This window comes from Panthera leo, chromosome A3 (genome assembly GCF_018350215.1).
Source record: "Panthera leo isolate Ple1 chromosome A3, P.leo_Ple1_pat1.1, whole genome shotgun sequence".
In the NCBI taxonomy this organism is placed as follows: domain Eukaryota; kingdom Metazoa; phylum Chordata; class Mammalia; order Carnivora; family Felidae; genus Panthera; species Panthera leo.
In genome coordinates, this window is record NC_056681.1 from 131,351,187 (window position 1) to 131,374,277 (window position 23,091).

The 23,091-nt window shown below is 48.9% G+C and overlaps 1 protein-coding gene across 8 annotated transcripts in view; it reads right to left on the minus strand.

Annotated features, from left to right (window-relative positions):
- Positions 1 to 23,091, minus strand: part of GREB1 (growth regulating estrogen receptor binding 1) — a 145,288-nt gene that overhangs the window by 89,635 nt on the left and 32,562 nt on the right. The window contains exon 1 of one of the 8 annotated variants that reach the window (XM_042933654.1): positions 1,053 to 1,110. The exons of the other annotated variants lie outside the window; for them this stretch is intronic. The gene's annotated coding sequence lies outside the window, so the exon portion shown is untranslated. Of the gene's footprint in view, positions 1 to 1,052; positions 1,111 to 23,091 lie in introns of those variants that run through there. 8 annotated transcript variants of the gene reach the window in all.

Here is a 23,091-nt window from a genome sequence, read left to right on the forward strand (position 1 = left end):
AACCCCCCCAAAACTCCAGCTCTGATCTGAGCTGCCACGAACCGCTGTCCCTTCCTCCTCCAATCTCCCTACAGCAAAATTTAAGAATCCTTCGGCCACCGGACAACTACGGTGACGTTTCCAGTTGAGTCCGAAATTGAGTCAAAAAACCAAAACAACAAAAACCATAATGAGCACAGCACTCTCAAGCTGCCGCTTTCAGCCTCACTCTGTGATTTCCACAGGCGCGCTGGGGCCCTCCCACATGAAGAATGGGGGCGTAGGAGCAGTCGGCCCCGAATATATGATATGGCCATAAACGCATTCAGACCGCGGAATGGTCTCCTATAAACTCTTTGACAGTCCTCCTGGCAGGAAACGGCATTCTAATGTAGATTTCTCCGATTTTCCCTAGAGGAACCCATAAACTCCCCAGGTGCTGTTTAAGGAAGAAAAGCCGGGGCGAGGGGCTGACTTGTCCCACCACGGCCATCCTGCTCCCCCCCTTCCCCCCCCAGCTGCTGCGCCACCGCGGCCCCGGAGACATCCGCTGACAGCGCAGAGTGCTTCATCTGAGAACGTCCCCAAGCTCTCTCCACGGGAACTACAAAGCAGCGTGGCCCCTCCAGCTGCAGTGAGAACTGAATAGGGGCGAGGCACCTTCAGAAGAAAGCCAGGCAAGACTTTCAGGGAAGAACAAACTACTGAAAAACTTTTCTCCAGAAACAAGCAGGCAGGACCCAAAGAATGCCGCGGACCTTTATACGTGATGCACGTAGACAAGATACACGAGATATATAGGGTATGTTCAGCACATCATATCCTAACTATACCCACCGCTGCTCCTGTGCCCACCTTGTGCAGAACTAATTATTTACGACCCCTTGAGATGCCACTCTGAACAGTGCACTTTGCTCGGAGTACCGGCACCTGCGGCTTATTGAACCGCTAATGCTTTGCCATCGTTCTCCTGACCGCAGACCAGTGCTGTCTGTCTCATGAGCAACGAGCCAGCACAAACCCTTCCGACCCCGAAAGTGGGTGCTGCACTCCCCGAAGCCAACGCACCGTACCTTACAAACAGCTGGTCATCTCAGGCAGCCCCATAAACAGAGCAGCCAAGAGCAGCCTGCACCCAGCAAAGTGGGAGCGCTCGCAGAGGCTGACGCCTCCCTGGGGCTGTGCCTTTGATCGCGTGGGGAGCCCTTAATGCCCCTGAGAACAGTGCGGTCAGCCTGACACCCTGGCTCCCGGCCCCTGCCCGGAGAAGCAGCGGCAGCCAAGCCAGCCAGGGGAAAGGTTTCAGAGCCAGTATCTGCTCCTGGGGCTACAACAACAACTGGAGGGAAAAAAAAAAAAAAAAAAAAAAAACTTCAGCAGACCTTCCAAGTTGAGCTCCATCTGTCCCAGGCTCCTGCTGGGTCAGATGGCCAATGCCACAGTTTTCTGTCTTCTTAGCACGGAAGTGTTTTGCTGGGTCAGAGTGCTCTCCACGCAGGTACAGGCCAATCTGTCAGCCTAACCACCAGCAGTTAAACGGAGACGTTTTAAACAACGTGCAAGTTTTGTACTTGGGGGGGGGGGGGCGGGGAACCGCGTCCTCTTGCGCAGAGAACAAAGGGTCGGGAGAAGGGCCTCGGCTTTGCCGCGGGAAGCTGGCAGGCCTGTCTGCTGGCAGGTGCCGCGCTGACCCACGGAAGCACGTGCCCTCAAAAATGATCCCCGTGAACACCAGGAGCACACCCCAACAAGGAAAACTCCCCGGAGAGGCACAGATGCACATCCTTAAGCTTCTTTTATTGAAATCCCTTCTGGAGCACCTGGGTGGCTCAGCCGGTTAAGCGTCCGCCTTCGGCTCAGAGCATGATCTCATGGCTCGTGAGTTCGAGCCCCGCGTCGGGTTCTGGGCTGACAGCTCGGAGCCCGGAGCCGGTTTCAGATTCTGGGTCTCCCTCTCTGCCCCCCCACCCATGTACACACGCCCTCTCTGTCTCTCTCTCTCTCTAAAAAAAAATTTTTGAAAGAAAGAAAGAAATCACTTCTGCCGTGGAAAAAAAACGCCAGCCTACATGTCCCTGTTGTAATGGACTCTGAAATCCAGGAATCCTGATCAGGTCCTAATTGAAAAAGCAAAGGAACGAAATCATGGGAGCTTACTTCATTTGTGCTGAATACCTTTAACGTTTATTTTTATCTGCTCGTCAGGATCTTCTCTTTGCCCACAAATACGACTTGGATGTGACCCAGGGTTTCCATGCCACCTACCTTTTGTGACAAAGGCCAAAGTGCCAGATTATTCTTGCCAGCGCCCCAGTCAGCAAAAAGAGTTCTCAGCCGTTTCTAGGTCCAGCTCCAAAAAGGACTAGGAGCTACAGGGTGGAAGCAAGAACCTCATATCGCAGAGCCTTCCCCGGCTGAGCAGTGTCTCTAGAAAGGGCTGGAAGAGACCCCACTCATGCCCAACCTTCCCAGCAAGGGCGGGGGGCAGCGCCCCCTGGTGGTTCTGCTTGAGTGAGGCTCCGGGATTCCAAGCAAACCCCTGGCACGATGGCTTTGTCCATCTGGGGAGGCCGTCAGGCCCGGTGACCATGCACGGAGGACCTGTTGCGACGTCTGCCACTCGGCGCGCTGTCTGTAATGGCGGGAAGCTGGACACTTCAGAAACGCCCAACAAGAAAGGAAAGCTTAATGTGGTCTCCGATATCCACACGCACAAAAGCTACGTACGCGAAGAGTTTCCAAATGACGCAGACGTACTTAGGATATAACATGCAGCAACAAAAAAAGTCTAAATTGTCACAGAGGGGCACCTGGGTGGCTCAGTCGGCCGAGCATCAGTCTCTTGATTTCCACTCGGGTCACGATCTCACATCACAGTTCGTGGGATCGAGCCCCACGTCAGGCTCTGTGCTGACAGTGTGGAACCTGCTTGGGATTCTCCCTCTCCCTCTCTCTCTGCCCCTCCCCTGCTCTCTCTCTCAAAGTAAACAAACATTTAATAAATAGTTATAGAAATAGAGAGAGAGAAATATACATGTACGTGTATATTTTATGTAACATATACGCGTTACATAAAACACATTTGTATTTATATATTAGTAATACTGTGTTAATATTACAATAATGCACCAGGTAGTATTATAGAATATAGGTTATGTATTACTCTGTATTACATGGAACATCATATACCGTATGTTTATAATTAACATATATATTACATTTATATTTATATACTGAAAAATGTCTACAGTGATTGCCTCTAAATGAAAGAATCGAAGATTTTTGTTGTGCCTCTTTAATCTTTCCCGTCCTGTGCTAACTTTGTAAACTGACGTAAGTTGTCATCATCACGAGGAGAAAACGAGCGAAGAAAAATCTGTCTTCAGTAAGGCTGCATCACAATACCTCTGAACTGATTATGCTTTGCCATTACTGTCAAAATAGGCTTTTGATGTGAACATAGCATTGAGGTGTGTGAGGACGAGAGAGAGCTCAACACGTCAGTTCTGCAGGGATGTTTCTGGTGTGACCCGCCCTTCTGAACGCAGATCTGCAAATCCAACAGATGTCAATGCCAAAACATCTCCCTGCCATAAACCCCTTTCTTCTATCGCACGTCAAACGCTCTTCCCCCCTGGCCAAGTCCCCTGCACGTTAAATATGACGAGCACTGATTACAGTCACCATACCAGCCGCCAACACAAACACTTGAGACCGTGATGTGTCGGCTTTATTTTTCTTTCTGACCACAAAGGCTAGACGTGACGACCTTCACAGAGCAGAAGAGTCTCCATCTGTCCAGCACAGTGTCCTGTGTTAGAGATCATGATAACACCGGTAACAAATACACACGTCTTGTTGTTTGTTTTTTTTTTTTTTCTAGCAATTTTTTTTTCAATATATGAAGTTTATTGTCAAATTGGTTTCCATACAACACCCAGTGCTCACCCCAAAAGGCGCCCTCCTCAGTACCCATCGCCCACCCTCCCCTCCCTCCCACCCCCAATACACCCGTCTTGTGATGCCTCTCTGTGCCCACTGTGCGTTTCATCCCCCTGGAAAGCCCACAGCCCTCATCTGTGGTATGAACTCCTACTCATCCTTCAAAATCCAGCTCTAGATTCTGTTTTCTTGTGCGGTGGCCCTGACCTCCCTATACAGACCTGACCACTAACCTTCTTTGTTTAGGTTTAACAAACCTCCAGAAGCCAGACTAGAGAGACAGACTCGTGGCTGAAGCAGATAAAGGGTACTGCGGTATGGTGCCCATGCAGAGGAGGCCAAAAGGTGCTACAAAAAAAACCGGAGACTCGGGACTCTGGCGTGTGTTAAGTGGAGAAGCAGCCCTGAAAATAGGAAGCTTCTCTGAAATACCGTATACAGAGCACTTGGTCCCTCCACTCCCATCCTGTGGCCACAGGCAGAATGTCAGGACACAGGCATTACATACCCCCAGGCAAAACACACAAGGGTTCCTCTCCATATAAACTGAATCAACCGAGAAGTAGGCCCGCTCTTAAAGACACAGTCTTCAATTTAGAAAGTTCCAGAATACCAGCTGATTCGCTCCTGGGCACCCAAAACAGCAACACTGCCAATCCACAAAGCTCCCTCTGAGGACACACAGAGCTCCCAGCGGACCTCCTCTCTCATTCTTACACACACATGAAAATCCAAAGGTCACAGCATCTGAAGGACTGAAGCGTGGAAAGAATATCCAGGAGGAAAACCAGGGATACAAAGAGAATCAAAACAACACAACACAAAACAAAACAAAACACAGTGACTTGGGTTATCCTCTGAGAGATCGGGGGGCCATACTTGGCCACCAGCCCATTCAACGAGAGACCAAAAATCACAGAGAAGGAGCCCTTCGAGGTGACCCGGGCCATCCTCTGGTTTTAGAGCTAAGGGCCGCTATTAGTCTTGGGCCAGCTGGGCCGCTATTAACAAAAATATCACACAGAGAGGGGCTTCAACAAAAAGGTTTTCTTTCTTACAGTTCTGGAAGCTGGAAGTCCAACATCAAGGTGCCCAAAGATTCAGGGACAGTGAGGAACGGCTTCCTGGTTCGGTCGGCTTGCTGTGTCCTCACATGAAGAGGCAAGGCAGCTCTCTGGGGTCCCTTAGAAGGGTACTAATCCTATTCATAAGCTCCTCCCTCGTGACCTAATCACACCCCATAGGCCCCACCTCCTACCACCACCACATTGGGGCTTAGCTTTCAACCTATGAATTCGGGGAGGACAGGAACATTATTCAGTCCGTAGCAGGGACCCACGGCTGCTGGAGAGCTGAGTAGGAAGGCTGTGGGTAGGAAAGCCACACGCATTTCCACAGGAAAGAGTTTTAGCCATTCGGTTATGTTGTCCCTATATACAGACAATTCTGCTACAACGCGGGTTTTTGAACTGCAAATCGGTACCAGCAGATCGACAGAGGACAGAACAATTTGACCACTCTGTGAATTTTCTGTGTGCTTGGGAGTGCCTTCTTGTGCAAGAAACACTAAGGCGGACGCAGAAAAAAAGGCGCCCAGCTCCACAGAGCTGCTTGGCAATGAGCAAACTGGGGACCCCCTCAAACCGGGACCGGCTACCTCCAATCGCCACACGTGCCACGCCCACCCACAGCTGTTGGAACCTTCCACACGATTCCACGCCTCCCTCCTTTCCCTGCTTCTCACAAGCTGCAACCCCTCCAACGAACACAGAGCTTCATTCGTGTGATCTTACACTTCACAGTAAGGTTCCACATTTATGGTGGTATTTATGTACTTCCTAACCGTTTTGCATATGTAAAACTGTGCTTTCCTTTTCTGATAGGATTTTTTCTCTCTCCCCCCCCCCGCCCCCCAGTGTGTCATTGAAGAAGTTTCTGAGTGCTATGCCCATAACCTTGGTTCTCCTATAACCCCTTATTGTGCAATCTCTGACCATGCAGTCACTCTGAGGCACACATATGTCTTGTTACGGCAGGATCGACTGCATAATGTATTGCTATATGCCTGCACACAAACCAGTTTCAGGAGTTTCTCTGATCCTTGAACGAAGACACAAAGGGCATGGTGTGCTGATTCTGCTTTGGAAAATGTGATTGCCGCCACCGAATCGCTCCTAGTGCGTTTTGTTTTTTTTTTTTTAATTTTTTTTTTTTAATGTTTATTTATTTTTGAGACAGAGAGAGACACAGCATGAACGGGGCAGGGGCAGAGAGAGAGGGAGACACAGAATCGGAAGCAGGCTCCAGGCTCTGAGCCATCAGCCCAGAGCCCGACACGGGGCTCGAACTCACGGACCGCAAGATCGTGACCTGAGCTGAAGTCGGACGCTTAACCGACTGAGCCACCCAGGCGCCCCTAGTGCGTTATTTCTGGCGACCCCGGAACTTCTCATCTCCTGCTTGACCTTCTCCCCACAGTGATGGAGCTGGAATCTCTTCCTGGGCTAAGGCCATTTGTCGGGTTTTGTTAGCATGAAAGAAATCTGCAGATCATCCATTTTCCCTCCCACCGGATACAAAATAAAATTCAAGCATAAATAATGAAATCTTCCTTCCCGGCTTCTGGTTACAAGACAGCAGCCGAGTCTCGGGGAAGCTGTGAGGCTTGCCCCTGGGGTCCCGTGCCGCCCCTCGCCCACCTGGTAGCTGTGTGACCTTGGGCAGACTCCCTGACTCTCTGAGCTCTGGTTTTCTCTGTCATGAACGGAGATAACAAGGTTCACTTCAAAGAGGTTTTGTGAGGGGTGAGTAAGATAACGGAGTAAAGTATTTAGCGCAGTGGCTGGCACTTAAGTGTTTTCCCGTTGATTGTATTTCTTTCTTTATTTTTAGGACTGGTCAAGCTGATGTCTTTGCTGCTCACAAATCCCCTCATCTGTGTCTTGCGTTATTTGCCTACATTGCAACCCCCTTCCCTCCCCGACCGCACCTCTAATTTGGAGCTTAAAAATTGCAAAACAGGAGTGACTGGGAAGGTACAAAGCCTCTTAATTTGGGGGGGCCAACTCTTTTGGCCCATGATGGCCAGGTTCTCCTCTCTTGCCTCTCCTTGCCCTTCATTAGCTCGGCGCTGTCATTCGTTCGTAACACCCAACATTTGCTAGGTGCCCAGCACACGCTGGGTAGTTGCGTGATCTGGGTTCCAAGAGCCTCCGTTTTCTCAGCAAAATGAGGGTCATAATACCTATATCATGAGGTTGGAAGGCTTCAATGGCGCTAGGGCCGTAAAGCACCTTCACGCTGCCTCGCACACAGTAGGTGCTCAACAAAGAGTAGCTGTCATCCGCATCATCGTGGTGAAAATGACTAAGCCACAGCCCTGCTGTCGGGAAGCTTAAAGTCCAAAAGCATAAAGAACGCCCCCTTCCACCGCACTAGCACAGACCGGCTGCGGTTCCTGTGCCGGGAAGGTCTGCAAACCTCTCTCCTACAGACCCAGACATGCTGAAGCAGACGTTTCACTGGCTTCGAAACAATGAGTCTGATTATGCATGCATAGCACTGAAAAGGCAGCACGCTTGCGAAGGTATGATTCATCACTGCCTGCTGCAGTAATTACAAGTATTTTGGTTGGTTCGAGGTCAGAATGACCCAGTTTACTGCACCTTTTTTTTTTTTTCTCACTGTGAAAGTCTGTGGTGAACTTTAAAACAAAGCTCGGGAAAAGATAACTGCTCTGTGGCTTTTGCTCTGAGCAAAGACATTATCGGCTCTGCTCCGCAGAAACAAGCCCTCATCACGGAAGCCATTAAGGCTCAGTCTTGGATTTTACCAGAAAGAAGGGCAGTCTGCATGGACCCTCCCACCCCCCCCCCCCTCAACCGGAGTTCCTAGAAACTCACCCGTCTGTTTCCCCAGCACCAAGTATAACATAAGTACCAAGAGAGTGTTTATTGGAGGAGTGCTCCTATAGGCAGTTAACTTTCTAAAAGTAAGAAAAAAAGAAAAAAAAAAAGAATGAATGACCCAAAATATGTGATATTTGCTAAACTCTCCAGGAATAAAGTAACATTTTCTACTTTATTCCTGCTGATGGTGACTCATTGGCAAAGATTGTGTCTACATATGTAATATGACATGCTAAAGAACCAAAAAAAGCACAAAAGCCATAACAGAAGGCAGAGAAAACACACATAAGGATAGAAAGTTAGATCACTCACATCCTTGGCAACTAACAGAATAGTATTTTTTTTTTTAATGCAATAGAAAAAAGACTGGAAGGAAATACATGAAAATTTTAACAGTGGATGTTTGGGGAAATGGAATTATAGACAAATGTTTTTTCTACATTTTTTTTTTTTACAAATGGTCACATGCATGGGGCGCCTGGGGGGCTCCGTTGGTTGAGCGTCCGACCTCGGCTCAGGTCATGATCTCGCGGTCTGTGGGTTCGAGCCCCACGTCGGGCTCTGTGCTGACAGCTCGGGGCCCGGAGCCCGCTTTGGATTCTGTGTCTCCCTCTCTCCCTGCCCTCCCCACTCACTCTCTGTCTCCCTCCATCTCTCAAAAATGAATAAACGTTAAAAAATAAATAAATAAAAAAAAAACAAAACAAAAAAACCCCCACAAACGGTCACATGCGGTTTGTATAAACGCCTCTTGGGGATGAGGGGGCAGGATACTAATCGTGACATTCCATCAAGGTGGAGTCCACTGGGGGGCGCTGCACAATATGGGGCAGGTGAGGGGGGGCTGGAGCGCTGGAGCCACACTGGCCTGACGCTGCCACTCCGCACCGGGCAGGTCCTGGCGCCTCCGTAAAAGGGGAGCCCAGGCTAGGGGCCTCTTTGGCAGCAGCCTTCGGCTCTAGCTCAACAGCTACTCATGCGTTTCAGGGGACGACTCTCCTGGGGTAAACTGGACACCCTACTCGTGGACTGAGTGGGGAGCAAACGTCCCCAGACTGGCCCTCCAATTCAGGCCCCGAGTCCCTGCCTGAAAGGGGCCCCTTAACACCAGCCCACTCACCTGTGGAGCTCCTTCTCCCTGGAAATGGACCCACACAGGGGCCAACAAAGTTCAGAGCTGGGATGGGCGGGCTTGGACACAACTTCTCCGACCCAAGGGAGACCTGGGATGCCCCCGCTCCACAAAAACCAAAACTCACTGTCTTTCTAGGCCGGGCTCGGGTCCTACTCGCTCCAGGCAACCTCCCAGATTGCTCCCATCCCACTCTAACCCCTTTCTTTCTTTGAATTGTGCTTATTGAATCTGAGCAGATACAGAAGAACGTGTAGAAGATACTTGTTATGAAAACTCATGATACAACGAACAGCCATGGGCCTCCTCCCGTTTAAAAACAAGAACATCAGTGGATGGCTGGGTGGCTTAGGTGGTTAAGCGTCCGACTCTTTGTTTCAACTCAGGTCACCATCTCACAGTTTGTGAGCTCAGGTCACGACCTCATAGTTTGTGAGCCCACATTGGGCTCAGCACTGAAAGCGTGGATTCTGCTTGGGATTCTCTCTCTCTGCCCCAACCCAGCTTGCTTGCTCTCTCTCTCCAAATAAATCAATGAATGAATGAGTGAATAAATATTTAAAAAATTAAAAACAAGAACATCAGAACAGCTACCGAACCCTGGTGAGCTCCTTCCTTACCCCCGCCCCCAGGTAACTGGTATCCTGAATCGTACTCTTCTTGCTTTACTGTACAATTTTAACAAAATTTTTCATTTAAATGTAATTTACTATTGGGGCACCTGGGTGGCTCAGTTGGTTGAGCGTCCGACTTCGGCTCAGGTCATGATCTCGCGGTCTGTGAGTTCGAGCCCCGCATCGGGCTCTGTGCTGGCAGCTCAGAGCCTGGAGCCTGCTTTCGATTCTGTGTCTCCCTCTCTCTCTGCCCCTCCCCTGCTCATGCTCTGTCTCTCTCTCTCTGTCAAAAATAAATAAACATTAAAAAAAATTAAAAAATAAAAATAAAAATAAAAATAAATGTAATTTACTATTAACCTAAAATCTAACACAGATGTAACTTTCTTTTTTTCCTATTTGGCAAAGATCAACTTTAGGGTGCAGAAGAAACACCTGGACGTCTTGTTAAAAAGAAGCTTCTGTCTCAGGAGGTCTGGGCTAAAACCTGAATTCAGCATTCCTGACAAGCGAGGTTCACTTAATTCTAATGTAGGTTTCCACCTAAGCAGCATGCTGTCCACTTTGACATTTTTAAGCTCTGGGTGAACGGACTCGCACTGTATGATTTTTCTTGACCTGCGTTTTTGCTCAGTACAACGTTCCCGAGATTCACCGCTGCCGTTGCCCATATCCGGGAGCCCCTTTCCCCCTGGAACAGCACTTTATTGTATGGACATCCTACGATTTGTTTTTCCACGCTGTAGTTGATGGCTATTTGAGTTACTTCTGAGTTTTGGTCTGTGTGTTATTGCAAATGAAGCCAATATAAACATCATCGTGCGGGTCTCCTGCTACGCACACAACCCACGAGGCCGCCACACAACCCCAGGGGGCACCGTTCACATTGTAGGCTGCGTAAACAGCGCCCCCTAGAGCAAAGAGGCTGCTACCAATTTAGGTTCCTCTCCTGGAGAACAAGCGTCTGGTTGTTCCGCGTCCTCATCCACCCTTGATGTTGTCAGGCTTCCAAGTTTTGCTCAGCTAGTAGGTGTGAAATGGTAGCTCACTGTGATTTCAACGTGCATCTCCCTCTTTACAAGTGAAGTTGAATGTCTTCGCGTGGTTAGCTGTTGTTCTCTTGCCCCTTTCTAAATTCTGAACTATCACTTCAGTTTGCCTTGTCAAACCAAAACGAAGCTTCTGTGAATATTAATATCTCATGTCTACCTTATAAATTCAGCTCCTGCCCTACAATACATTCTACTCTTTTTACTGTTTTATGAGGTTTTTTTTTCCCCTGATGGGGGTGAGGGGAACGGCTCCATCTTCACAGGTTTACTAAAGATTTGGTGATTTTATTCTTTGAAATTCTCTATTTTTAGAATTTCTGCCCATCATTTTCTTTTTTTTTTTTTTTTAATGTTTATTTTTGAGACAGAGAGAGACAGAGCATGAATGGGGGAGGGGCAGAGAGAGAGGGAGACACAGAATCGGAAGCAGGCTCCAGGCTCTGAGCCGTCAGCCCAGAGCCCGACGCGGGGCTCGAACTCACGGACCGCGAGATTGTGACCTGAGCCGAAGTCGGCTGCCCAACCGACTGAGCCACCCAGGCGCCCCTCTGCCCATCATTTTCAAAAGAGAAAGATCCTCTGAATCCTGGTGAAAAGGAATTTTCAAAGTCACTGTGGAAGCCAAACATACAAACCAGGAGAGAACGAAAATAATTGGTCTTCTGGTTATTTTTTGAAGGTAATAACTACACTGTATGACAATTCTGTGCTTCCAGTGACCAAAGTCACATTTTCATAATGTTGAGAATTGCCCAAGCCAGTTGAAAAAAAAATTGTCAAGGGCTAATTCTTCCTCCAGTCAAATTACTGAATGACTTCCAATCTGAAAAAGTTATCTGGTCATTCTTTTCAAACAACTGTCTACAACCAGCAAAAAAAAAAAAAAAAAAAAGGAAAATTTGACAAATGTATATCATTTCATAAGAGTATTGGTATTCAGAGTTTCCCCCAGAAAATACAGAGTTTGTACCACTTAATGCATACAGATGGAGTAGAGCTTGGCAAAGGGCTTTACAAAACATTCAATAACCATAGGTTTTACAGCTGAAACAGAACTCGAAACTACCACCTGGTCCAACCCTCTGCCTTATAATAAACTGTTGTGTCATTTTATTTTATTTTTTTTTAAAGTTTTTATTTATTTTTGAGACAGAGACAGAGCATGAATGGGGAAGGGGCAGAGAGAGAGGGAGACACAGAATCAGAAGCAGGATCCAGGCTCTGAGCCATCAGCCCAGAGCCCGACACGGGGCTCGAACTCACAGACGGCGAGATCGTGACCTGAGCTGAAGTCGGATGCTTAACCGACTGAGCCACCCAGGTGCCCCTGTTGTGTCATTTTAAAGACCTAGAACATTTAATGCAAGTAAATAATCCTGCTACTTTCAACGAGGGTGTTCACACTTTATAAACTGTTGCCTTTTATAGCTAGGTTGGAAAGGGATTTCTGCCACTAATTCACCTTGCCATAAATGTGAATTTGGAGTGGATGTAAAGCAACAGAAGATCTTCATCCTTGAAAAGTTACCATTCTCCCGTTCTACCAGGACAGTGACCCCAGGAATTTTGTCATCTGTTCCCCAGACACAGCAGCAAACACACAAACTCGGGCCCCTTCCCAGTGTGGACAGAGGGAAGAGGAGTGTCCAACCTAATCTCCGGGGCACTGTTTTCCCTGAGCAAGTTTCATAATTGACGGAACGTGGTTTTACAACCTGAAAAAGACTGATTCTGCAATCTTGTGGGTTTACTCTAGCCAACAGCTATTTGGTTGTCAATGCGGAAAGGAGATAAACCTACAAAAAAAAGTTGAAGGAAAGGGAAATTAAGGGATTTACTGTATCTATATCAGCAGAACAATAGACGTAGCAGACTTTGTTAAACTCTTGGTAGAATTAGGACTGGGTAACACAGCCTCCCAGGCCACCCTGCCTCTTTCCTTTACAACACACATCACACCAACAATTCACGCTTCAATGTCTGTCTTCCCACAAGACCATGAACTCTGTGAGGGCAAAGACCACATCTGTTTTGTTGATTGCAGACTCTCCAGGGTCCAGCCCATACTGGCTGTCTCCATTTACCTCCTGATTGAATGAATGAGTGCAGTCCTGCCATTTAGACAAAAGATTGTCCGGGAGCCACAAAGTCCATCTAATCCACCAGGCGCCCAAGTTTACTCTTGGATCAAGTTTCACCACAAGACATTTTTAACTCATTAGCTTGGTCCCTCGTGCAATTCTCTTCCCAGAACTTCCCATAATAGCATCACCTTGACTTTTTTCCAACACCATCATGGAAAACGGCCGTATGGAACTGGCTTTGACATTTGCTTAACATTAAGTCCACTGTGTTACGATATCATTTCTACGCGACCCCACAACAGAAATTATTTTGAGAAGTTAATGCCAGGGAGAGAGAGTCCTTTCCCCTGAAGAACTGGTATGTGTCTCCCTTTCTGGTAATATGCCTGCTAACACTTCTCACTTCCCCATTTTGTACTGAGCACCAGATAAATAGTGATAAGTGCATACAAAAAATAGGCAATTACTAATTTCAGGAAAAACAGAAAGCTACATGGGAAAAAGGAAAACTAACAGTAGCACATACATGGCTCAGTTGTCAAAATGTTTACATGACCACAGTGATGTACACATTAAGTTGAGCTATCAAAAACCATAAATCACCATAATGGGAGGGTGGGGGCCAGGATGGATATGTCTGTATGGGGAGAAGAGGGCATGTGTGAAAGAAAGAAAAATCCTTATCTTCCATATCAAGAAGTTAACAAATTTACCCCAAATTCAAAACTCAAGGAGCAGCAAAATCTGTTCTTCAGAAAAGCCAACACAATTACCAAAAGAATCAGTTAAAAGGATAGGAAGCGACTGCCTCCCGAAAACAAGAAAAAGGATGAAAGAGTGGTTAACTATAGAGAGTAAGACTGCAATTAGGATTTGACGTATAATACCTTTATTTATTCTTCACTAAAATTCTCATCTTATTTAAATTAAGGCTCACTGACATTAAGTAACCAAGATCACGCAGCTGGTATTCAATGCGGGTTGACTGAAATCCAAAGCTCATCGTCTTTCCACTACATGATGCTCCCTTCTCCACTCTCCTCTCCTAAAGGAACTAACGACATAAAGAAAACTTAGAGCCACATGGTCTCAAAATGTCATAGGATGTAAAGAAAGAAGAAAAGTGGCAAAGATGAAGAGAGTGAAGAAGAATATTTAAGACCATTCATAAAGCTAGGGTCATATTAATCCACATGAACTCAAGCTTGACCCCAGGGATTTTTTTTTTTCCTAGAACAAGTCAAGTTGGCATTTATAAAAGTAAGCCTTTGATAAAAAAAATAAACCCTGCCAAGTGTCTGATCCCTCTATGCAATGCTGGGAGAAGCCTTCAGAAGCACCACACGGGAGCAAATCACTGTGTCCCAGGGCAAGCTAAACTCAGAAGATCAATTGAGCCCACGCAGTGTGAAGTTTACAACCAAGAATCGGCCAGGAGGACCTCAGAGCACAGTGTACAAAGGATACCGTGAGTCAAGGAAGAGGGAAGATATGCCACAGACAGGGTCAGGCGTGGGGATATCTGGGCGAGAGTTCAGAACCAGGCCTTTCAACTGCGACGGGGTGTCGGGTCCGTCAGCTGGCACGGCCTCCAGAGGATGGGCAGAGCTGTCTGCCGCGAGCTGCACGGAGTCCGGTGCCCATTCAGCCAGCGACAAGATGAGTGATGTGTTCTGGAAAGCACAGCATGAAAAGCAACGATAAGACGAAAGCAGACCAAGGCCAAATCCGTCCCAGACAACGAGGTCACGGCGACCTTCTGGGGAGAAGAGGATGTTCAGACAGAACGTGGTAGTGCAAGGCAAATGCAAAAATATCAACGTGTCATTTACAATCTTGCAGGGGCAGCTATTTTAAGGATTTGCTGTCCACCTGATAGGGATTGCACATGCACTGTCCCAGAGGCCACTTCTGCTGGGCATTTCACAGTCACTTCATTTCATCCTGTGCAGCCCTGGGAGACCAACAGGAGGGGAAACGTGAGGGCCAGAAAGAGGGCGTGTCCTGCCCAAGGACGTACAACTAGTAAAAGGCAGAGATGGGAGTTGGACACAAATCCAACACAGTTGCCAGCCGGGGACCCCTCCACCTTTCCTCTCGCCCACTTCAATCTTCTGGATCCTGAAGACATGAGCAAGACTCGGCCTCTGTTCTGCTCAACCCAGACCTCTGGCTACTGAGCCAGACCGGGGTCTCAGATCACACCCACCTCCCACAGGGAGGGTTCCGGCTGTCCCACACTCTGACTTGGCTTTGTCCCCAAGAACCTTCCCTGCTGCCTGGCCCGCCACCTAGCCTCTCGATCTCCAGTTGACAGCTCAAGCTGTGAGGCTGTGCGACCTGCCTCTAGTCCTGGCCTGCTCTGGTCTGGCCTTGAGCAGCCCCTACAGACCTTGAGAGAACTCTCTCCTTTTGTAGGTCCTCACCACATCTTACCATTGTCTTCTGTGACTAACACCTTCTAGCGAGAGAAAGGAGGAAAAGGGGGTGAATTTCCTATTTGAGCATTTATTTATTAGGAGTCTAAATTTCCACTAGCACATTTTTTTTTCAGTGTTTATTTAACTTTGAGAGGGAGAGAGAAAGAGAGAGAAAGACAGAGCACAAGCAGGGGAGGAGCAGAGAGAGAGGGAGATGGAATCCGAAGCAGGCTCCAGGCCCTAAGCTGTCAGCAGAGAGCCTGACACGGGGCTCGAACCCACGAACCGTGAGATCGTGACCTGAGCCGAAGTCAGACGCTGAACCGACCGAGCCATCCAGGCGCCCCTCCACTGGCACATTTAAAAAGCAATTCTGGGGCACCCGGGTGGCTCAGTCGGTTAAGCATCCGACTTTGGCTCAGGCCACGATCACCCAGTTCGTGAGTCTGAGCTCTGCAACAGGCTCGCTTCTGTCAGCACAGAGCCTGCCTCGGATCCTCTGTGCCCCTCTTTCTCTGCCCCTCACCCGCTCACACTCTCTTTCAAAAATGAATGAAACTTTAAAAAAAAAAAAAAATCACGGCACCTGGGTGGCTCAGTCGGTCGAACGTCTGACTTCGGCTCAGGTCATGATCTCACGGTTCGTGGGTTCGAGCCCCGCGTCGGGCTCTGTGCTGACAGCTCGGAGCCTGGAGCCTGCTTTGGACTCTGTGCCTCCCGCTCTCTTTCTGCCCCTCCCTCACTTGCTCTCTGTCTGTCTCTCTCTCTCTCTCTCTCAAAAATGAATAAACATTAAAGAAAAAAAAAGAGTTCTTCAGCTGAGCCTGTATGAACCCCAAGAAAAGAGTTGCCTATGTACGTACTGAGAGTGCCTCCATTCTGTGCCAGGCACTTTGAACCAATCGGTCGAATAGACAGTGACAATTCAGAGACCCCAAAACCATGAGCTGTGCACCTCAGCCCACCAGGGGCAGAAAAGCAGGAGCGGCCTCTGTGATCAGCAGTGCACCCTGTGGGTCATCTGGAATAGGAAGCAGGAAGGAGACTGGCCAGAGATACCCAAAATAGCAGGGTTTTACCCAGTCCCTCCTGTCTTTCAGGTCTGACTTTGAATCTAGAACTTCGGGACTTCTGCCTAGGACGCTAGACATCTAGCCAAAGGGATGGATGTCCCTTACAGCCCAAGGGTGGTGAGACCTCTGCAGGTTGCCCGGTTACCGCGTCTAAGCAAAGGCACACTTTGTGAAGTCTGCGTTTGCGTGGGGGTTCCAATCGACACACTTTTGTGGAGCTCCTACCAGGGCAACCCAAGGCCAAACGGCGGTTTGTTTTCAAGGTAAAGGGGCATGGAAAACGTTACAGGCAGCACAAGGCGGCAAACGAGAAACCGTATGCATTTTTTGCGTTTGATAAGACTTTCACGCAAATTTGCAAGTAGACTTCTTTTCACGGTAGAAGCACCTCCATCATGACAACTGGAGCAAAAGTATTTGTAGCCGATGTTGTGTCTCAGCCCTCAATACTTGAAGGAGGAACTCGACCGGGTTCAGGGACACGACGTGAGCAGAGGTAGAACATCTGAGTTTATTGCAAGGCAGCTTTTCAAATGAAGGCAAACTTGCAAAGACAGAGGTCTGCTTAGGGCACGATTGCTTCATCTTTCAAAACTGGAGGGACTGACATATTCCAAATTGTTCTTCGCCTTGAATACAGATCAGTCCGTTCCAAGAGGAGTCCAGCGTGAACTTGCACCTGACTGGTAGGTGTCGAGCCGCCGCTATGAGCCCGGCACCAAGGACGAAGCAGAGGTAAGGCAGCTGGATTAGGACAGGCACCAGAGCCAAACTGCGTGCATCTGAGACCCAGGTCCCCACCTGCTAACTGCGCGACCTTGAAAACGTTACTTACTCGCTCTGTACGTCAGTTTTCTCATCTGTAAAATGAAGATAATGCCCCCCACCAAAGATGACCATACTCTACTCCCTGGAATCTGTGACCATCCCCTCCCGTGGCAAAAGGGACTTTGCAGAAGGGATTAAAATTACAGACTTTGAGACTGGGAGATTATTCTGGATTCTCCAATAGTCGTCTAGTCACACGAGTCCTTAAAGGAGGAGAACATGTATCTGTGGTTGGAAAGACACGAGACAAGAGAAAGAAGAAGGAGAAGAGGAGCAGGAGGGAGAAGAGACGGAGGAGGAGGAGGGAGGAGGAGGAGGAGGGAGGAGGAGGAGGAGGGAGGAGGGGGAGGAGGGAGGAGGGGGAGGGGGAAGGGATAAGAGATTCCAAGTGGCAAAGGGACTTGACCAGCTATTGCTGGTTTTGAAGATGGACAAAGGGCTGAGCCAGGAGATGCGGGAAGCCTCTCGAAACTTCGAATAGCCCTCAGCAGACAACCTACACCAGAATTATGCCAACACCACAAATGAGCAAGGAAACAGATTCCTCCTTGAACAGCCCGAAAGGAACACGGTCCCGCTGACACCTTGGCTTTGGCCTCCGGCGGCCAATTCTGGACTCCAACCTCCAGAATCGTGAGCTATACCTGAGTTTTTTTGAAGCCCCTGTATTCAGGATATTTTGTTACAAGAATGACAGGAAACTCATACTCTACTGCAAAGGGTTGTTGTAGAGATGAGAAGAGTTTAATCTGTAAGACATCTGAAGCAGGGCTTGCTTGTCAGTACTTATCCCACCATTTAACTTTCTAGAGGGCAAACAAGATACAGTTCACATTTGCACAGAACTTCAGTCTTGCAGGGGAGGGACTGTCATACAGACGGTCTTCATAAAGACCGTCGAACGTGGTCCCAATGCCTTCCGTTAATGAGGCAACGAATGGTAACATCTTAAATAACCCTTACTACAATGGTACAGGTTCCATCTATACTCTCTGGAACTATATTCAACTACTGGTCTGATTTAAAGAAAAAACAAATCGGGGCACCTGCGTGGCCCAGCCAGTTAAGTATCTGACTTCAGCTCAGGTCGTGATCACAGTTCATAAGTTCGAGCCCCACGTCGGGCTCTGTGCTGACAGCTCAGAGCCTGGAGCCTGCTTCGGATTCCGTGTCTCCCTCTCTCTCTGCCCCTCCCCCACTCACACTCTGTCTCTCTCTCTCTCTCTCTCTCTCTCTCTCAAAAATAAGTAAACATTAAAAAAATTTTAAAAAGAGAAAACAAATAAATGCTTTTCTGTCAAAAGGTTTTCAACAAGACCTCCCCGTAAGGTAAGACTTCTGAGGGTACCTTTCATGTAAAAAAATCACCTGTTTCTATCTTATGCTTATACCTTTTTTTTCCATTTCACTCTATTCACCTCATTGGACCTGGATGGGTTGCCCAAGTGCTATTCAAACTGCCACCAAAATGTCAACAGAGTCTAATGTAAGTTGTTTTCACAGGTTTTAGCCTTGGCTGAATAAAGCACCTGGCTAAGGCCAGGACCGGTCAAATGATGTGCATGAGGGCCCCCACGCTCCCCAAAAGCAGCAGCACATCCCAGAAGCACAGACAAAACCTCATCCTGTACGATCCACCCTGGAATTCTAAAATTCCAAACGCACAGTCTGAGACACAAATGAGAAGCCCCCCGAGAGAGGCAACAGCGACTTTTCCTACTGAAGAGAAAAGAAAACGTCGTCACATTACCTGCACCGTCCAAATGTGCCTTTACAGCATGACTCTCTCCTATGCTAAAACGTTTTCATGTGTTCGTTTTCAGCTCTCAATGCCTGTGAAGTGATAAACTCCCGCCCGAAAGGATTCTCTCTCGCACTCCTCCTGACCTTGACATTAGACACCTATCTGGAAAGAGGCCCCCTGCTTCCTCAGCGGGGTGTCCACACCAGATTGCGGCGATAAAAGAGAACTATTGCCAGTAATTGAGTATATGCGTTGACCGTTTTGTTAGAGTTGCTGGTTCCTTTTTTCCCTTTGCCCTTGAACAGACAGCACACAACCTCTAGGAAAAAGCCCACAAACGAGAGGAAAAGAAAAACCACAACCCCTCCTAAGAAAACTCTCTGGGTCTTACCAAGTTACCAGCACCTTTTAATTACTCCTAAACGTTTCACTATCAGTTGCTACATGTGACAGAACCAAGAATTACATGAACACGTTAAAACAAAAGATCACAAGCCTACACTAGACTCAGACTGATACGTAAAACAAGATGGGCGTGCAGGTGTAGGAGAGTCCCTTTGAACAATGCCTCCTGGGGAGGAAGCCAACTTCCCCCGGGGGAAGAAATAACAAGCACTTTAGTTTGTTTTCAGTAACGGAGTGGGTAAGGTGGCCATCACGGTCACCTTTTGTACCGAGAATGAAACAGATTGATCACACAGGACCACGTAGGCTTGACTGTCTCTTCCTTGGCACACCTGTTCCACCATCGGTTTATAGAAACTCACAAAACAGGAATGTCAAGAAACGTGAATTTCAAATTGTATGCTTTCCGAAAGCCCGAAAGTTTCCAATAAAATGCTACGACAGATATTTCATATATGCGTTTGGAGGAAGCCATGACCCGTTGTGGATTGCCAAAACAAGAGATGGGAAAATGTCTGCAAACATAATAAGGAAATGCTGGAAAAGTGACTCCCCCGTTGAACGAAGTTGGTCGTAAGTTACACCGGAAAAACAACTGGTAATGCGCAGATTTTTGTTAACAGGATAATTTCTTGGAGAAAGAACAGACTTTGAAATGGGCCAGGAAATATGCTGTAATTCCTTACAACTTCGTAGTAAAGGACTTGTTGCTATTCCAAAGTACATGCTGCCTTGTGATACCCGTGATCATAGCCTGGGGCCACCAAGAATGCAGAGTGACCCCTGCCAGGGGTGGTGGGAGGACCATGAACATATTTATTAATCAGCAAGGACAGTAATTTCCATATGCTATTTCCATATGCTACCTCTTGTTCTTCTGCGCGATTATTTTACAGGTGACGAGCCAAGATTCTGAAACTTACCAGGGCCCCCAAGAGTTCAAGCCCTGAGTCAAGCCCCACGCACGGGACAGACACCTGTGGGTGTGGACAGACATGGCAGGCCCCCTGCGGTCTGGGACTCCCCGTGTCCGTCCACACCCACGACAAGTGCAAAGCTGCCCTGACCTCCTCACTATCCATGCGGGCAAATTCTCCCAATCACGCTGACATCACTTCTAAAAAATCTGCTCCCGGGGAAAACAGGCGTTGAACCATCTCCTCTGGGTTGGTCTACAAAGATATGACTCGATTCAGAACACAAAATCCAAGCTGAGGCCAAGCGTCTCCTGTCAGGGAATGGGTCACCCAGTGAACACGTTTTCAACCCCCTTTGGGCTGCCCAGATATGAAAGCTCGAGGAGGAAATCATTTGGGGGAGGTCCTGAAGTCCAGCAGGGTGATGTCCCGTGGATCTGAAGTAACGTACGTAATTAAAGTGCCCAAGTTTGTCCCGGGAACTAGCTTCTCAGCAGGGTGAAGTGAACCACAGATCAGACGTAAGGGGTGTACGTACACAGGGGTGCACCACCTTGGGAGAAATAGAAGAAGCCCCCCCCCGCCACCTCCATGCCTTTGCCCCTGTGCCCCCCCCCCACCACCCATGTCACTGTCTGTCAAAGCCTTAAGCACCTTTCAAGTCAAGAAGGGAACTGCTACGGGTTAAATGGGTGCCCCCAAAACTCATACGTCAAGGTCCTAACTCCTAGGCGCTCAGAATGTCCCCTTACTTGGAAATACAGTGGCTGCTGATGGAATTGTTTAAGATGAGGTCATGCTACAGAGGCTGGGCTCCTAATGCAGTATGACGGGCGTGCTTACAAAACAGGGGACTTAAAACACAGATGCGCACACAGGGAGAACGCCACGTGAAGACTGCAGTCAGGCTGTCGGGAACCAAGGAACCACCAGAAACTGGGAGAAGGGCCTGGAACAGATCCCTCCTAGTGCTTCAGAGGGAGCACGGCCCTGCCGCCACCTTGACCTTGGACGATGAGGCGCCAGAACTGCGAGAGGATACATTTCTGTGGTTTCAGCTATTCAGTTTATGGTACCCTGTTACGGGAGTCCAAGGAAACTAATACAGGGAGTATCTTATTCCATTTAGGCCCCTTTAACAAAATACCACGGACTGTGTGGCTGGTAAACAACAGATTTATTTCTCCCAATTCTGGAGGCTGCAAGTCTGAGATCGGGGGCCAGCGAGGATGGGGGCTGGTGAGGGCCCTCTTCCGGGCTGCAGACGGCCGCCTTCTGGAAGAAGTCTGGCAGAGGGGTGAGGGAGTTCCCTGGGGTCTCCTTCACGAGGGCGAGTCCCATTCGTGGGGCTCCGCCCTTGCGGCTTCGTACCTCGCAAAGGCCCCACCGCCCGATACCATCACATTAGGGGGTTAGGTTTTAAAACAGGAATCTTGGAGGGGGCACACGTCCACTCAATTGCAATGACTTAAACCTCATCTTCGCTAAGAGGACCTTCCCAGGCTCCCCGCCGACAAGAAAAGGGGGATGCCCTGCCCTGCCCTGCCCTTTGTTACAGGGGTCCCCTTTTCAAACAAGAGACTGCACACTCCCTGCAGGGTGGGGAGAAGGAACTTTCGTGGAACGACCCAAAATGAAAACCTGGGCCAAATCCCTCTGTTGGGACTTTGAACCCAGAAGATGCGGGGGGGGGGGGGGGGGCGGACAGGAAGATGCAGGGGCACGTGCTGCTGCTGAGTCACGATGGGGGCAGAGCACAGGACCCAGAACCACAAGCTCCTACGTCAAGGACCCAGACCGGCCTTCAACCCAGGCCCACTCAGTCTCGGCCTGGGGGCAGCCAGCCCATGACGGTGCTGTCCCCCACACTGTGCACCACCCCCCACCCCGTGCCCCTCACGGCAAAGCCCCTCACCCGACTTGACCTCAGGGGATCTCGATTTCTGGGGCAAACGATGCAAAATTAAAAAGCCTAGTCTCTCAGTGCACCCACAGGCACCTCCGTCGAGCAGGGGATTTGCCAGCAAGCGGCAAACCCCGGAGAATGAAGGGAACACGGAAGTCCTCAGCCCGCTTCCACGTCTGGCGACTGACCGAGAGCCCGGCACCCGGCAGCGCTCAGCAAACGGCTCGAAATTCATCTCAGTGCAGCCATGCCAGGCGGGTGCCCACCAGGCAGCCACCCAATGGCTCTGTAAGGTGTGACGGCTCCAGAGACCGGGCTGGCCCCACCTCTCGGCATCCTGGGGACCGGCACAAACACCCGTCGAGGCATCAGCTTTGCCCAGGGAGGGAAAGGGACTCAGTGCTGGTCCTGGGGTAGCCACCACACACTCACGACATGCCAAGGGGCCAAGATGGCCACGTTTGGGGGACAAGACCAGGGAGAAACAGGGGCGCTGGTTGGCTCAGTCGGTTTAAGCGTCTGACTCTTGGTTTCGGCTCAGGTCACGATCTCATGGTTCGTGGGTTCGAGCCCCGTGTCGGACTCTGTGCTGATGGTGAGGAGCCTGCTTAGGATTCTCTCTCCTTCTCTCTCTCTCTCTCTCTCTCTCTCTCTCTGCCCCTGCTGAGCGCTCTCTCTTCCTCTCAAAATAAATAAATAAACAACAAAATGAAATAAAATAACATGGGAGAAACAGGGTAGGTACTACCGAAATTTATAAAGAAGGGACAGCAACAAGAGTTAGAGAAGTCTGGAAGGCTGGACTCCAGCATCCTGACGCTTCCCCCTCCGTGCCTCCTCACTTCCAATCGGGGAGCAGGTCTTTGTAAGGCCTTTCATCATCTTTCTGGCTTATCCACTTTATACCTCAGAACCTGTTCCTAATAGCTAACCTCAATCCCTCTTCCAATCAAGCTCATTTCTCATTTTTTTTAAACGTTTATTTATTCTGGGGAGAGAGAGACAGAGTACAAGCGGGGTTGGGTGGGGATGGGGCCAGAGAGAGAGGGAGACACGGAATCGGAAGCACGATCTAGGCTCCAAGCTG